The 14,093-nt window shown below is 45.4% G+C and overlaps 1 long non-coding RNA gene and 2 other non-coding genes across 3 annotated transcripts; all 3 read right to left on the bottom strand.

Annotated features, from left to right (window-relative positions):
* Nucleotides 1–4,517: 4,517 nt before the first annotated feature.
* Nucleotides 4,518–5,844, bottom strand: LOC121834544. The gene is made up of 3 exons (XR_006077249.1): nt 5,464–5,844; nt 4,671–4,839; nt 4,518–4,589 (listed from the first exon to the last, which is right to left on the bottom strand). It is a non-coding gene; the product is annotated as an uncharacterized LOC121834544 (long non-coding RNA).
* A 4,990-nt stretch (nt 5,845–10,834) lies between these two features.
* Nucleotides 10,835–10,905, bottom strand: Trnag-gcc. Its single transcript has one exon. It is a non-coding gene; the product is annotated as a tRNA-Gly (tRNA).
* A 415-nt stretch (nt 10,906–11,320) lies between these two features.
* On the bottom strand, nt 11,321–11,391 carry Trnag-gcc. The gene has a single exon. It is a non-coding gene; the product is annotated as a tRNA-Gly (tRNA).
* Nucleotides 11,392–14,093: the final 2,702 nt, after the last annotated feature.

The raw sequence follows: 14,093 nt of genomic DNA, 5'->3' as shown, positions 1-14,093 counted from the left end.
AAAATGAACGGATAAGAAAACACACAGGACAAGGCACTGTGTGTTCTTTTTCCTTTGTCTGGTTTTCGCACCGTTTTTCAACATGAATTCTTACCAACTAGCCCAGCCCAACTGTCCATCCTTGTAATCAGAAACATGCTTGCCTTCTCCCCTTGTGGCAGCGCCTCAGTCACTCCTGAGAAGAGGCACACTGCTCCTGCAAAAAAATAACACAAAAAAGTTGTTTGCATTCCGAAAATGGGTGCCTATTTCAGGGCAGAGTGTGTCATCAAGATGAAAAAAGAAATGCCTACATCTGTCCTAGCAGTTTCACCACAGTTTCTTTGCATGCATAAGCCATTCTTTTCATCCAGTTTAGACTTTTACCGCAAAGTGTGACCTACCCACAGAAGACAGTGGATACGCGACTTATTCTTTTCTGGCAAGGTAGGCGGCTGTTCTCGGCCACTCACTTTTTCCCACTTCAACCTTCTATTTATTCATGCGTGAAAGGCACCTTCTTAAGAGGGAAACAGCTATTTTCCGCAGCGCCTTTTTTATTTTGTATTTGTAGATTTAACTTTGTTTTCATTTTATCCTAAGAGAATAGCTTTCTTTTTAAGAACATAGATGTTCTTAAAAAAGACTTGCCTGCCCTCTTCGTCAATTTTTTGTAACCGACAGAACCGTGGACCTGTCGGATCTTTGACATGCAGTATATTACTGTATGTCGAATATCCGGCAGGTCCACGGTTCTGTCGGTTATAATAAATTAACAAAGAGAGGAGACACGTCTTTTCTTTTCCCCGTATCATGGGCCACGGAGACAGATCACTGCCTCAAGGACGGCTTCGTCTTGAAGCAGAATAGGTCTCTTCAAGGACGAAGATATATATACGCTTTTGAATGGACGTGCATTCATCACTGCACCTGATGATCACAGCTTTTAAAAGTGTCGTTAGTGTTACTGTGTCTTATTGGCCTCATTAACAGAAGTCATCATTTACTAAAAAAAAAGAATAGAAGGTGACAAAAAAAGGTTCCTTCCTTTTATATATATATATAAGTTTATAAGTTACAATAAATATTAAAACACTGCTATCCTCCCGGCACTAAAAAGAAAAATATTTCTACTGCTCAAATAGGCTACGTTCAATGAAACAACTTTGATAAAATGGCGTTCAATGAAACAGCATTCGATAAAACTGCGTTCAATGAAACAGCTTCGATGAAATAATGTTCAATGAAACGGCGTTTGATGAACTGTCCGGACCCAGGGGCAATGTCAATGAGCCTCATATTTTCTACAATGTCAAGCTCATTGCAGACAATGTCATAACATGGTGTTCTTTCATTGGCTAAATAAATTTCTTAATACTTAAAAATGTCTTTATGTAAAGTAGACTAATGCCTTTGTTTGAAATCTGGGCTTGTTTTAGGATGCAAAAGTATTTTTCGGGAGTTTAAGCAAAATTAGGAATATCATATTACCATTTTCTTGGTCCTAGCTGGTGCATGCCTGACCGATTCAGCAGCAGCCCATTTGGCGTCGGCTTCCTGCACGATGATGGCTGGCTCATTGTTTTCTGCCTTCTGTTTAAAGCAGGTGCGCACAGCTCCCGTTTCAAAAGTATATAATTACAACACAACGTCAGCTACCACAGTGAAATATCGACAATTTCATGCCCTACTTTAGCATAACTTGGCAGACATCGGTAACTATGAAATCAGCCAGGGTGTCTAGCAAATTCCTCCTTTTAAGTTCCCCAGCTTTTCCAGGTTTTAAATTGACTGTCCATTACAGAAGTTTGGAGATGTGGTACGAACTGCTGCTGAACACCTCATAAGTGAACACCACTCACAATTTAAAACAATTTATTGAAATCTGTCTTTATGTTGCTCAAGAAGTCAAAGACTTACAAAGTTTCGGGCAATGTTATTTACCACAGCCACGTCAATGCACGACTCTCCTGGCTTCGTCGCACACCACCGCATTACTCGCCCTGGCCATTTTCCCTGATTTGGCTAACTTTTTGATTATCTCCCTGACAATTCCCTGACTTTTCCAGATGATCCGAAATTTCCTGACAATTCCAGCTTTTCCAAGGTGCTAGACACCCTGTCAATGAGCCAGATAGCTCGGGAGCGAGGCATGGGACAAAACTAAACTGTAGTGAGGTTATGTGGGCTGCTGTCACATGCTTCACCAGGACAGTTTCCTTTCATCTAAAAGAGCAAACCAGAAAACTGAAACCAAGCAAATTTTTGTATGAATTCAAACTATATTCGTTGGTCTATCGATCTCAAATGCTGCTACAGTGAAATCGGTCAGAGTACGCTATAAAAACCACAGCAGAGGTGGCTGCGGCACATGGCTCAAAGCTATACTGATAAGCAAACATACCAATTTATCTGTTTTACTTCATGTGGATTTCACCTTTTTAGAAAAAAAAGCTCCTCACTTGTGTGCCCTGTTTAGCTATAGCCATTTGTTGTTAAAAGGCAACTCTGCTTAATTCCAAAACTTTTGGAATTATAAGACTTCAAATAAAAATAAAAAATAAATTTAAAAAGAAATATAAAAATAACTATTTTATTTCATGCATTGGTGGAATATTTCCTATGCAATTTTGCTTTAAACATAGCCCAAGTAGAACCCGAAGCATCGGCTTCTACAGGCAACGATGGCAGAGTCAGAGGAGACATGACCAATCCCATGGTACAAATGATGATGTGCTACCCCTGCGAGGACGACGCAAACAGACGGGCCTGAGTGTTGTCTGCTCCGTGTCTGACGACATCTGCACCACTGCAACCTACGCTAAAGCCAAGTTTTCTCAAAGGAATAAATATCTGAAGAACATTAGTATGCAGCGAGGTCTACTAAATATTAGCGGAAAACAAGCAGCGCAAGGACAAGGACAGAGTAGAAGGCGGTAGACACACACAGCGCTGACTTACAACTGGTCAGTTGTAAGTCAGCGCTGTGTGTGTCTACCGCCTTCTACTCTGTCCTTGTCCTTGCGCTGCTTGTTTTCCGCTAATATGAATGACCAACTAGCCCAATCGTCAACACTACTCTACTAAATAGTACATAAATAAGCCATTGAGTATGTGAACATTGTGCAAACAATGCCATTATTATTTAACAGAGGTGAACCATGAGAAACGTGCACATCCAGGTCTGTGCCAATCATGTGGACACCGCTGAACCAACTTTTGGAGAAGACATTGCTTAAGTCAAGGACTGACTGTGCATGGAAAAAACAAAGAAAATGTAACAATGCACCTGACATAGTAAATTGATGTTTGGTGCACTGAAGCCGTAGTAGCAACTGCGCTGTCGTTTGCGCCTACATTGTCAGCTAGGGTTAGCAGTTTGCTGATCCATTTCATAAAGATTTAAATGGAGATAATATTGGACATGTGGTTTTCCTAGATGATACTGAAGAAGCCTTCGTTTTCTCTCACTAACAAAAATGAGACAGAGTCTGCAAAATGGCGGGCCCTTGCGCGCTGCCATCTTCCAGCTCGGGTGCACCCCAGATAATCCGATTATGAAGGCTTGCTAAAGCGTCACTAAGCTAATTGACAGATTGGTACCCTGAGAGCACGTTTCCCTACCCATGGTGGCTAGACTACTTTTGGAAACATGACTGCTTGCAAACGTGTATAGCTGATTGTGTCATTCAGCTATATGGTAATGTACCTTACACCAAAGAGTGCTCGGTGGTGTAAAACAAAATGTACCACCTTTCTTTAAGAAGTGGTCAATCCTAACGCTGCCCAAACCATTCCACATATAAAGCAGAGGACAGGTTCATAAAAAGTGCTAGGGTTAGAGTGCACAAACAGCAAGCATTCTAATGTATCCTTTGATCAGAAAGCATAGGTAAATAAACAAAATAAATTAAATTGTAAAATAAAAATGACTAGTACAGCAGAATTATGCAAACATGAGGTTGCAGCAATACAAAGCAAACATATGCACCGTCAAACTAAAAATATCCACTTCACCATCCCTTAGGCTATAACTGTCCTTGTGCGAGGAAGCATACCACAACTAGCAGCTTTGTAAATTAAAAATTACTAGATAAAAAAAATGAAAGCCGTTTACAACTCCCTGTAACGCTAAATTAGAGTGCAGCTCTAGAGGAGGAGGGAAGGGTCCCGAGGAAAGGGTATACCCCTCCTCCCTGCCACACCTCCCTCTGAGCGGCGTCACCGTAACCGTGAGATCACGTGACCCTCCTGACGGGGGTCACGTGACCCCGCGAGGACAATTTGGCATGGTGCCGAAAAGTCACCTTGCCGAAACGTCGCCGCGGTTACGGCGACGGCGACAGCACTCAAGCCGGAAACGGCCGCCTAAGAGCTGCGCTCTAAAAGAAACATCAAAGCAGCAGGTGCTCAATAAACAATATGGATACCATTCATTATCACAATTGCGGCTAACCAAGCTGAGGCTAATCACATAAAATAAAAAATCTAAATGCTGGAAAGCGTTAAGAAATTGCAGCAACAAAAAGCAAACATATACGTGTGCGTTTTTGCTTGGGCTCTGGTGCACGTTCTGGAAGTTGAGGGGCTGGCTGAGTGTTACGTCGTTCCTGCAGAAGAGGCAAGCTTGATGAAAAAGGAGGGCAAATGAATCCCGAATACAAAGGTGTTGCAGAAATTTAGGTGCATACATCTTGGTCATAGAAGTCCTCATCCTCAAATGTATGCTGCAGTCTCTTCCTTATGCTGAGTATGCTGCAGTCTCTTCCTTTTTCTCTTCTCCCGCTCTTCATTATTCAATGTTAGGTCGGACGTCGCTTCCGAATTTTTTTTCTTTGTACTTTGCATCTTCATGTGTCACTGAAACAAGAAAGCCGAGCACACCAGTCAAATGTTTAACCACCACAAGCTTGTTTGCATCCTAAACTTTTGTTCATTAAATCAAATATGCTCGCTTTATGGTTAGACAGCTTTTAGGTTAAAGCCTGCCAACTTTTTCGGGCTCATGTATATAATCTGTGAGGATTGGGCCAGCTCAGGTTTATATTAAAGAAAACAAAAATTTTGTCGGGCTCGTGCTGGGCTCAAGCTTCTGTCTAAAATTCTGTCGGGTCCGTGCCGGGCCCGAGCCGTGTCTCTTCAAGGCCAAGTCTGGCCGGGCCCGGAAATTAAATATTCTATTAGGCTCGGGCCAAACCCGGGCCGTGCCTCTACCGGGCCGGGTCTAGAAATTCTGGCTCGTGCAGTGCTCTAGCACACTCTACATTGGGTGAGCAGAGTCCGCGCTCCGCTCTAAGCAGAATTTATTGCCTATTTCTCTGCCCCAAGGTTCTCAACTCTTTGCTCAGGGCACTCAATGGCATTTCCGGCTCATTTTCCATGACTGGGCTTGATTTTTGACAATATCCCCGATTTTTCCCGGTAATTAAAATTTCCCTGACAATTCCCGGTTTTCCTGGTTGCTAGACACCCTGCTATACTTACAACATGATGCCATCACCTGACAGGAGAATGTGGCCCAGTCAGTCGAGGGCTCTTCACGCTCTCTAATTGCCATCATCAACAGATTTGATTTGTAGGGTGGCCATGCCGTGCAGCCATTGCACACCCAACAGGTAGGGACAACTGCGACATCATTTTCCGCCAAAAAATGGACAAGAGAGTACATTTCCTGAAATCAACAAATAAAGCCGTTATTACCTTAAAGACCAGTCATAAGTCACTAAAAATACAGTTTTCGAATTAAGCACAACCAATGTACAATAGTTGCAAACATAGATCACACTTGCAAGTGAAGTAGATAAAAAAAACAGCATAGCCCTGGTTATCGAAAAAATAGTCAGAGTGCAGGCGAGCTGGTGTAAGTTGAACATGATTGTAAACCTGAGACTGGGGCAGAAAAGAGAACACAGCAGAAGGTAGAAAAAGGGGAGGCAACGTCTCAAACTCAGCTGCAAAGTTTATTTCGTACACGCCTTATATACCACAACTCCAACGCCGAATGGCGGTGGTTATGCTAGAATGTGACCCTTTGTGTGAGTGTTTCGCAGGAGAGGTCAAGGGAGATAAGAGAGGGTTTACCCAAATTTCATTGTCCTCTTGTCATATATTTTTCTTTTTGTAGAGACAGCGTTGGAGTTGTGGTATATAAGGCGCGTACGAAATAAACTTTGCAGCTGAGTTTGAGACATTGCCTCCTCTTTTTCTACCTTCTGCTGTGTTCTCCTTTCTGCCCCAGTCTCAGGTTTACAATCATGTCCCTGGTTATATTGCAAGCAGACGCACTTCCACCTGATGTCCTGCACACTCCCCACTGAATACTGCATGGAGAGCCCTGTAGCTCTAAAAATTCCTAGCTCTGATGATGGCAGCTTTGAAGTATAAAGGTTGCCGAGATTTCGGAAAAACTGTCCGCAGATGCTACGGTTCCCATCTGACTCAATGAAGTTCCTAACAACAACAATGTTGCCATACTTCAGTTGAACACAGTTGTCGAACGCCTTCAAAGAGAAATGTGCTCCGTCTAAAACAAGCTCACTGCACTGGGTTTTCTTGAAGCTTGGCGGCTCAGGTTGTTGCTTGAGCAGAGCACACTTCTGTTGCACAGAACTTGACACGGTGGTGGGATTCACTTCTGAGTGCCTTTTGATAACCTGCTGCAGTGCCAAGGAAGGACCCCTCACCAACTTCTTGAGCTTCCCAAGGAAGTTCTCAAAGGGAAAGGCCGAGAAGGTGTTGACAGGGCCGAACCGTCGAACGTCTTGTCAGGTGGATCAGGGAGTGCATGTTGTAGACATAAACCCTCTCATACAAGGTACCAGCTCCAGAAACAAACCCTCTCAAGAGAGATTCTCCAAGATCACAGTGTGTCAAAGAAAATTTGGGGCTGGCTAGGATGGTCATAACACAGCTCAGCTTTATGAAGTGTCCATAAAAGCGCTTTTCCAAATGGTTTTTAAGGACCAATGGCCCGGGGGAACTGATAAGGGGATAAAGGAAAGGGGGTTTTGAAGGCCGGGGATTTTGAAGAGGGGGAGGTAACGCGGGGAATTCGCAGCGGGGATTTTGACACAGGTGTTCTGAGATTAGGTTATTTCGTGCACCACTCGTATCACTCGACTCAGATTCACACTCGGAAGCTCGTTGGTATTCAAACTCTCCGGAAAAACTTGCATGTGCTGCCACGGCCTGTTGTCCACGTGAAAGAGGGTATGCTTCCTCAGTGTCCACCGACTCCTCACTGCTCGTACCGCAACTTTCAAGTTCCTTGCGAACACTTTCGGCTACCCTACGTCTTTTTTGGCGATCGGATAGCTCTGATAGCGAACGCTTCGCCCGCTCCATTGTTCAGCACAAGTAGTAACAACAACGAAAATGAAACATACCTTTGTTTACGTTTCCTCCACGCCGAGAGATCGGCAGAGCAGTCCTGCTCCTGGCGGTCCGATGAAACAGGCCTTGACGGTCCGTTGACATACGGTCACGTGGTCAACCTGGCTTCGACCTTGCTTGGCTTGAGCTACTTGCACTCTTGGCGTCTTGGCTTGTCAACAGTGTGCGTAAACGAGTAAACGACTAAACATGAAGTTTCAAGTAGGAATAAACTGTGGAAATTTATCTAACAGTACTAAAATAAGTTTTTTTTAAGAGTTATAAAACATTACATCGATTGGAGAAATTGGAAATTGGTATAAGCCGTACAGCCATAACCGTGATGCCGTACTAGTGTGCAATCATGGCGGACGATGGCGATCTTGCAACGTCTTGCAGTGATCAGTGGATGACCTCGACCGTAATATCGGTAACGATAGTGGACTGTTAACATCGAAACGGTAGTGCCGTAGCTATGCGACTGTGCTGTGCCATTGTGATGTGTCCAGATAACAAATGTAGGCAAAGAGCGGTCCACGCAGAGCAAGCTTCGAAGCCTCAAGCTCAAATATGTTCTCGTGTCGACGGCTCTTTGGCGAGAAGTGAACGGGGGCTAACAATGTGTGTGCGATTATACTTGTTTCATTACAATTAGGGTCCATATTAGATGAGCGAATGACGCTTTAGGAAACAGCGGCATTTGAGCGAATCGACGTTTTAGCGAATAACGGGGGCGCGCGTTAACCGATCCGCCGCGCGGCGAGTCTGCGGCGGCTCATTACAAAAATGTGAACCCACTTGGCCCACCCGAAAACGCCGCATCGCAGCGTCCGAATTTTCGCTAAAGTGTCATTCGGTGAAACGTGAACATTCGCTTACACGTCACTCGATAAAGTGAATGCCTCCCCCCTTGGGGCCCTTCATTTTGAGTGGTCGGCGGAGTGCGTCCTTGTATCCGTGGCCCTTGATGCTAGATCTCCTTCCTACCTGCCCCTCCCCCCCCCCCCCCCCTCACTCACTTTTCTTTAATCTCACCCCATTCCCGTCCCATCTCTCCTATGTTGCCTTTTCCAACCTTTCACTCCTCATGTCCTCGCATGATTTAATGTTTGTGGCCCCCCCTTCCCCACCTTCATAGGATTATATGTTCGTTGCCTTTGACCTTTGATCTCGACTTCGGACCCTTGACTGCTCCTCCTCGCCATCTCCCCTTCTATCTCCTCGGTCTCCTTATTCCTCCCTCCCCTCTTCCTCTACTCTCTTGTCCACCTTCCTCTTCCCGCTACCCATCCTACTCATCTTTCCTCCCCTCTTCCCCCTTCTCTCTCGTTTGAGTGATTCTATGTTCATGGCCTTTGACCTTTTCTTTTTGGTGGCAGCTGCATATGGCTCTTCATTTTGAGTGGTCGGGGAGGTGTGATCTTGTGTCCATGCAACCGAGGCCTATGACCTGCAATGTTTTACGTCTTACCTGGCCCCACCCCGTCCCATCTCCTCATTCCCCTCCACTCCTTCTCCCCCATTGGTCTCATATTCCCTCTGTGTGCTCTTCCTCCCCTCTTTCCTCTCTCCTCCGTCTGATCTTGGTCCTCCCTGCCCCACTTCTCTTCATGCTCCCTCGGCCTCTCATCCTCATTCCCCTTTTCCTTTTGTCTCCTCTCTTCCTTGTGTGAGCGTGTGTTTTTGGCCTTCGACCTTCATACTTGACCTCTTTCTTCCTGCCTCTATTCTCCTTCCCATCTCATCGCTCACCTTCCCCCTCAACCGTCTCCCTTTTCCCCTCCTCTGTCTATGAGACAATGGCTACCGCCAGTTGTCTCACTTGCAGTGTGCTGCAATGAGCCACCACTTTTTGAGTTTTCCGAATAGAGTGCTGAGCTGTAAATTGGACTGAAATATGAGCTTCTGCATGTAACTATTTCAAATTTTCAACCAGGGTGTATCTTATACTGCACGCTCCAAGATTTCTCTAAATCTCTATGGCAAGCACTGGCGCAGACAACCGAGACAGGGCGAGAGTAAGAACCACCCAGTCGCTCGATTTGACCTGAGTCCGTCGTGAAATTAGTCCTCGCTTCTATTTTAAATAGTAGAAATCATTTTGCAGCAAGCTCGGGTCGGATAGAGCAGTTGGTCGATCCCAAGAGCTCTCTGCGACCTGGCCGTAGGGTAATCATGTTCGTATTTTTCACAGAAACAGAGCTACGCTTCGAAAATAACGCAATAGAGCACACAACTAAAATACACTTTTGGTGATAATTTCAGCTAGCTACATGTTCCAAATTAATTTACAGGCTACGACTCTCATGCCATCCTATACATGTTCGGGAGGTCTTTGGGTCGTCGCGTCACCAGCGTGAGTTTTCCACCTTTGATAACACAATAACACCCCATGACTTCACCCTCTTGTTATCTTTAGCATGCGTTCCAAAAGCTGGACATTCGAATGACCTTAACCTAAAAGCTCTGATGAGAGTGCATGCTAGCTTGTGAATATTGAGCAGACTCGCCAACCCGTTAAGGGGCAGGAAGGAAGCAAGGAAAGGCCATACACACAAATGAATTCAATTTTATCATAAACCTTTTGGACAGATATTTTTTTAATTTTCTGCAATCTTTCCAGGGTACATTTTGAACATTTGTTTCAAACACGCCCGTCACAAGCATTAGAGCGGTCTTTCTGTTTGTAAAAAAATAAAAATGTTTGAACAAGAGAATCAACATTGAACTATTATAAGTTTGGTATCTTCGTGTATCCTTGACCAGCCTCTGTGTGATGTGGTGATGCGTCACATTTCGTCACATTAGGCCAACATCCCTGCATAACATTGCCCGTATGTCAGGATGGAAATGTTACCAAGAGGTTATTTCTAAACGTTGCTCCAATGTTGCTTCTCTAACATTCCTGGAACGTTTGCCTATGTGATGTAACGTTACATGACGTTCAGTGACAGTCAAACAACGTTACAGGAGAACGTTTCTGGTACGTTAGTTTTCAAACATTGCTATAACATACCCAAATGTGCCCCAACGTTACATTACATTTGTGACATTCCAGTCACGTTATGGCAACATATGGTGCTACTAGGGCCTAACGTTGATTACCTGCTCTAGAATTTTTGAGAATAAAGGTAGCACAGAAATTGGCCTATAGTTATTTATGTTATTGCGTGGACCACCTTTATGTATAACGCAAACTCTGGCAAGTTTCATTTTTTCCGGAAATATACCAGTCAATAACGATGTGTTACAGATATGTGCATAAACAAGCTGTACATACAATGCACATAAACAAGCTCGCCTGTCTGCTCACTCCATCTTCGGATCTCGGAGCTTTTTTTTTTCTTTCCACCTTTCACGTATTGTTCGCTGTACGCTGTACATAATGCCAAGTTTTCTGATGTTGATGTAATTAATGCAAAAGTGCAGGCGATCATCCTGCTTTGTGGTCGCAACACCTATAGTAGGCAAAGAAAAAAAAATCTGCGTCGGCCGGGAATCGAACCCGGGCCACCCGCGTGGCAGGCGAGTATTCTACCACTGAACCACCGACGCGATGGAAACCGAGCTCGAAGAGGCACTCGCGCTGCGGGTCCATATCACATGAGCGAATGACGTTTTAGCGAATAACAGGGGCGCGCGTAGTCTGTGCGTGTGTGAGCGTACGGACAGCGCTGATACGGAGCGTGCGCACGTGCTCGTCTGCTCGTCTGTTTCCAGAAAAGTATTTGCTGGCATTAATATCGGCCTCATACTTCGTGCACAACGTTATCAAAGATGCTGTCGCGGGACTGCGGCTTGGTCGTGGAGCTGCGCGAACATACAATTAGTGCAAAGGTGCGAGCGAGCTGGACAATAACGACGATTCGTCATACAGAATATGTTCCTGAATAGACTCCAAAATATCGTTCCGACCGTTGAAAGTAGACCAAAAATTAAACCTAAAGCAATAAAAAAAAAAAAAAAAAATTGCGTCGGCCGGGAATCGAACCCGGGCCACCCGCGTGGCAGGCGAGTATTCTACCACTGAACCACCGACGCCCTGGAAATAACGCCAATACCACTCTCTGAGGTGCTCGAGGGTTCTTTCTCTACGATTGCGACATAAAAGTTATGAATGCGCCAGAACCTATCTCTAGTCGATGGCGCAAACAGGGAGTGGAGGGTATCTTCGCGTTTGAACTTTTGAACCCCCTTCCCAACCATCTTCCCCCCGTTCATACTCAGGATAACTCAGGACGCTTCGCGGCGACGTCTGCGGCGGTGTCTCCGGTTTCCGCCGGGAGGCACTCACTTGATCGAATGACGTTTTAGCGAACGCCCACGTTTCATCGAACGACACTTTAGCGAATAGTCGGACGCCGCGAAGCGGCGTTTTCGGGTGGGCCAAGTGAGTTCATATTTTTGTAATGAGTTGCCGTAGACTGTCGCCGCGAAGCGGCGTAAAGCGCAGCGCGGCGGATGGGTTAACGCGCGCCCCCGTTATTCGCTAAAACGACCATTCGCTCAAATGTCGCCGTTCGCTAAAATGTCATTCGCTCTTCTGATATGGACCCCACGGCATTCGGAGTCTGCTCCACACGTGACTGAATTCGGCGAATAGCGGCGCCGCGCGTTCGAGGCGTGCGGCGCGCTCAAAAACAAAGGAACATACGTCGGGGCGCGCGAAAGGTCTACTTTCCTGCACGGCATTTGATCCGGCTTCTCACGTGATCGGATCTTGGCGAATAGCGGCCTGGCGGCACGGTAAACAGACGCGCAACTCTGGCTCCCTGTAGGCCAAGTGGGTTCACATTTTTGTAATGAGCCGCCGGAGACTGTCGCCGCGAAGCGGCGTAAGCACAACACTGAGTGGTGGGTTAACACGCGCCCCCGTTATTCGTTAAAATGTTGATTCGCTCAAATGATATGCCGCTGTTCACTAAAACACCATTCGCTCATATGGCCTTTATAGAGAAACCCAGTTTAGAGAAAATAGCGACGAGCCTCTTTTTTAAGTGGTGTGTACGGATGAGTCGGGCGAGTTAACATTTTTGTAATGAGCTGCCGCAAACTTCCGCCTCAAAGTAAACGTCGGGAAAAGGGGGGGGGGGGGGGGGAATTAATACGTGCCCCAATATTACACGCACGAAGTAGGAAAGCCTTTTTGAAACAGCGTCCCTTTACCATAAACGGCGTTTCTCTAAACTGAAGCTCTGCTATCTCTAAACTGAGCTGGAACACCAATCCCATGCATTCTTCTTGATGCCTGGGTAATTTAGCAATAGGCCTATTCACTTAATGAGTGTTGATGTAGCATTTCTGTCGACGAAACATCTGTTCATGAAAAGTTGTCCACGAAACGTAATTCCACAGAACGAGTTTTGATGAAATGATAGAGACTTGTGTGGCAAATCTTGATCCACTGTAGCCAATAAAATACATGAAGAATACAGTTTGATGAAATTCATAAGCTTCTGCATGCCAGGAGTGAAGTTGCACGGGGTTCACTACGGTTGATCAAACGCCATTTCATTGAAACATATTAGAGATGGGCACGATCGTGCCCATCTCTAATATGTTTCAATGAAATGGCGTTTGATCAACCGTAGTGAACCCCGTGCAACTTCACTCCTGGCATGCAGAAGCTTATGAATTTCATCAAACTGTATTCTTCCTGTATTTTATTGGCTACAGTGGATCAAGATTTGCCACACAAGTCTCTATCATTTCATCAAAACTCGTTCTGTGGAATTACGTTTCGTGGACAACTTTTCATGAACAGATGTTTCGTCGACAGAAATGCTACATCAACACTCATTAAGTGAATAGGCCTATTGCTAAATTACCCAGGCATCAAGAAGAATGCATGGGATTGGTGTTCCATGCACCACATGCGCGCACCTTCCCCGTATAAAATATTTGAAGTAAATCGCCAAAATGAAGCGCTGACGAACTCGCGTGCAGGGTGCAATTTGTTTTAGGCATTTGCCTTAGAAAAATATTAGTGCTGAGGCCAGCACGTGTGGCACGTGGAACACCAATCACTGCATTCTCCTTGATGCTTGGGAAATTTAGCAATAGGTCTATTGTATACAGTAGGGACATTTCGTCACTCATGTATCACATGGGATGCACATTAACCCAACCTCCGTATAGCGCTGGATGGATGATGAAACGATTTGTCGATGAAACATTGCATGTCAATGGAACGTTGTTCGATACACCGATTGCCACCGTCGCTTAGCCCGTCAGTCTGTCCCACTTCCCCGAACTGGAAGGTCACCAGCACCAATATATTTTTAATTTTCAAAAAGATGCTGCCCCGATCCTCAGAGCTCTCGGCCCATCTCCTCAGGCAATTCAGTAAACAATTTGGAGAAAGAAAAAAAAATATGTCTCTCGAACGACCACTATAGACGGGGTGTCTATAGTGGTCGTTCGAGAGACACCGCGAAACATGCATTTCAAAACGGGTCCCTATCATTTCGTCGAATTACGTTTCGAAAGACAACTTTTCATGGACGCACGTTTCGCCGACACAATCGTTTAATCGACACTCAATACACGAATTTCAACTTGTAGGGACATTTCGTCACATGTGTATCACTGGGGTGCGCGTTAACCCAACCCCCACCTGCGTTCACACCGCTTTGCAGCGACAGTCTGAGGCGGCTCACTACAATGTTAACCCACCAGACCGACCCGTACATGCCGCTTCCCAGCAACAGTCTCGTGCAGCTTATTAGAGAAAAAAGCTCATC

The sequence above is a fragment of the Ixodes scapularis genome, unplaced genomic scaffold (genome assembly GCF_016920785.2).
Source record: "Ixodes scapularis isolate PalLabHiFi unplaced genomic scaffold, ASM1692078v2 ptg001354l_1__unscaffolded, whole genome shotgun sequence".
Classification (NCBI taxonomy): domain Eukaryota; kingdom Metazoa; phylum Arthropoda; class Arachnida; order Ixodida; family Ixodidae; genus Ixodes; species Ixodes scapularis.
The sequence above is the reverse complement of the archived record's forward strand: the minus strand, read 5'-3'. Positions and strand labels throughout refer to the sequence as shown.